This window comes from Etheostoma spectabile, chromosome 13 (assembly GCF_008692095.1).
Source record: "Etheostoma spectabile isolate EspeVRDwgs_2016 chromosome 13, UIUC_Espe_1.0, whole genome shotgun sequence".
Taxonomy (NCBI): Eukaryota; Metazoa; Chordata; class Actinopteri; order Perciformes; family Percidae; genus Etheostoma; species Etheostoma spectabile.
The window spans coordinates 14,536,082-14,539,241 of NC_045745.1; the positions used below are offsets into that span (position 1 = coordinate 14,536,082).

At 34.2% G+C, this 3,160-nt stretch overlaps 1 protein-coding gene across 3 annotated transcripts in view; it reads left to right on the forward strand.

The window, feature by feature from the left end:
• Positions 1–233, forward strand: part of LOC116700271 (heterogeneous nuclear ribonucleoprotein A/B) — an 18,954-nt gene extending 18,721 nt beyond the window's left edge. For 2 of the 3 annotated variants that reach the window (XM_032533314.1, XM_032533313.1), the window contains one exon: positions 1–230. This exon is cut by the window's left edge and continues 125 nt beyond it. The gene's annotated coding sequence lies outside the window, so the exon portion shown is untranslated. The other variant, XM_032533316.1, reaches the window with a different exon arrangement.
• Positions 234–3,160: the final 2,927 nt, after the last annotated feature.

Sequence of the window (3,160 nt, forward strand, 5' to 3'; positions counted from 1 at the left end):
TTTTTTTTAAATCCTATCATTTTTAGGTTTTACTTTCCCCTTTGGTGTTTTTTTTTCTTCCCCCTTCCACATTTCCATCAATGGAAGTGTAATTTTTACTGTACTTTTTGGTACCCGTTTTGATTCTAATGTATTGTAAGGCTTGTATTTTACATGTTTGCTGGCTTTACAGGTTGAAAATCTTGGCGCTGTAAAGGAGCTTTTTTGACAAATAAACAGTTTTCAGTAATTTTTTTTGGTTCTGGTGCTTCCAGGTTGTGGGGTGGAAGATTATGAAGTTTAACGGGTTTAGGATTCAAATTCAGTTGGTAACATTGATTTCTCTTAGTCTTTTGTAGCCACACAATTCATTATTCTTTAATGAAGCAATGTTGAGTAACTCAAGAATTATGTTTCACATTCCCTCAGATCACATTGGTATTTTTTTTTCCCCTTCTCAGTGTATCAAGATTATTTTAACTTAAGCTATACTTCCTTAAAACTGAAACGACTGGCTGCAATGGCTTAAATCTTCCAGGACGTTCTGAATTCACCAAGAATCAACATCTGAAAGCATACTGATGTGTGGGATGTGAAAGGGGGTTGGGTGGAAGGAGGGGAGACTCCATGTTACATACATTTTACATAAGCTTATTGTTTAAGTTTCTCTGCTGGTTTAGTTTGCGTTTGTCAAGTGTCACTGGATTTTTAGAAATCGCTTTTGAAGTTAATGTTGCTTAGTTTTTTTTTCTGGACAGACTTCAGGTCACTGGAGTCTCCTCAAATAGTGTCTGGCAATTTATTAGTAATAAACATTTCCGTTTGTAATATATTGTGTATTTCTAATGCTTAATGTTACTGTTAATTTGTATTATTCCGGGGTAATATAAATGGTTTAAGTTTAGGAGCTTGAATGCGCTGTTTTAAGTGTACTAGAAAATTATTTCTGTCCAGACAAGTGTGAAGCCACAGGGTGAAGTGTAAGGTTGTATCTCATGAGGGTTAAAAGGAACATATTGATTTGCCAAATTCTTAGGACTTGGCCCCCTGGCTGACATGGATACACTCAATTTTGGTCTTAAGGGTGGTTTGATCACCAAAATCATGAGGTTTCAAACTCCCAAAACTGCAGCTATGGAGCAAACATCAGCACCATCTTAGTGGTTTTGCAGTACTGACTGCAAAACATTAAGTTCCCCTCAAAGCAAGAGGTGAAAACATTTTGGCCTCAGGGTTGTTGAAATAAGGACTACCGCGATAAGTAGTCATCTGCTTCCATACATTTTAAAGTCCGGAAGAACAAGTGACAAGTTTTGTTTGAGCTATTGACCAAAATATATTCAAGATGGTTATATAAACAATATGCGGACTCTCAGCTTTAATTTGAGGGTATTCACATCCAAATTGAGGGAAGAGTTTAGGAGCTCTTTAATATGTATCTGGCTCTTTTCAAAAGGTAATTGCCTCAAAAGCTATTTCATGGGCTATTCCCTCGTTAATCCATTATCAATTAAGCTGGTAAAAGGTCTGGAGTTAATTCCAGGTGTTGCATTTGGAGACTGTTGCTGTGAACACAACATGGTGGTCAAAGGAGCTCTCAATGGAAGTGAAACAGACCATCTATAGGCTGAAAAGAGAAATCTATCAGAAAGCGAGCAAAATTTGGTACATTCTGAGAAAAAAGTGCACTGGTGATCTCAAGAACTCAAAAAGGCCTGGACGTCCACGGAAGACAACAGTAGCGGATGATCGCAGGATCCTTTTCATGGGAAAGAAAACCCCTTCACAACATCCACCAAGTGAAGAACACGTTCCAGGAAGTAGGTGGATCAGTATCTAAGTTACCATAAATAAGACTTCATGAGAGCAAATACAGAGGGTTCACCACAAAGTCCAAACCATTAATCAAAAATAGAAAGGTTACGTTTTCGTAAAAACGTCATTTAGTAGTATGTTGAAAAAAGTGTTCATAGTATGGTATGATGAAAATAACTTTTTTTTTGTTAAATGTTAAATGATGATCCATAAAAGTCACAGTATAGTATGTCCCGGAAAGTGATAAAAAAAATAGAATAGTACAGTATGACAAAAAAGTGATAAAAAAAACTCATAGTATAGTATATCAAAAAAAGGTGAGAAAATAGTCATAGTATGTCAAAAAAGTGATAAGTCATAATGTAGTATGTTAAAAATATCAGTATAGTATGACAAAAAAAAGTGATAAAGTCACAATATAGTATGTCCCAGAAAGTAATTTAAAAAAAAAAATTATCGTAGTATGGTATGTCAAAAAGTTACAGTATAGCATGTTGAAAAAAGTGATAAGTTATAGTACCCAATGGCCAAAAAAGTGATAATTGGACCTCAAAACTTAATGAAAACATTCAAACACTCAACCTTCTGTCTTTCAATCATTCTCTTATGAAAAAAGAGATAAAAAAGTTATAGTATGGTACATCAACAGAAGTCGTAGTATGGCATGTCATAAAAAGTAATAGTATAGTATGTCAAAAATAGTCATGAAACAGTCATAATATAGTATGTAAATAAAAGATACAAATCTCATAGTAAATGGACTGTAATCACATAACACTTTTCTATGCTTAACAACCACTCAAAGCTCTCTAGCATCTGAGCCACAGCCTCTCTGGTATGGAATGTTCCAGAAAGTGATAAAAATAAAAGTCAAAAAAGGGAATAGTGACAGACTGGACACTTTTCACTACATCTAATTTGTTACTGTAATGTAACCTTGTGTCTTATAATCATTCTCTCTTATCACCTTAAGCTTTCTGACCGGTCAGAAAAGTGTGTGATGTTGACATATTCGTCTCTTTTACTTAGTATTCAGGCCCTCAAAACTTCCTCAAACATATATAAGAATTGATCATTCAACCTTCTGTCTTCCCATTGTAATCTTATCGCCTAAGATATCTGACCTGGCAGAAAGTTTTCACAAAAAAAGTCAAAGTATAGTATGTCAAAAAAGTGATGAAACAGTAATATTGTAGTATGTCGAAAAAAGTGATTAAAACATTCATACTATAGTATGTTGAAAAAAGTGGTAAAAAAGTCATAGTATAGCATGTCGAAAGTAGTGATTAAAAAGTCATAATACAGTATGTCATAAAAGTCAAAGTATAGTATGTGTAAAAAAGTGATTAAAAAGTCAAAGTATAGT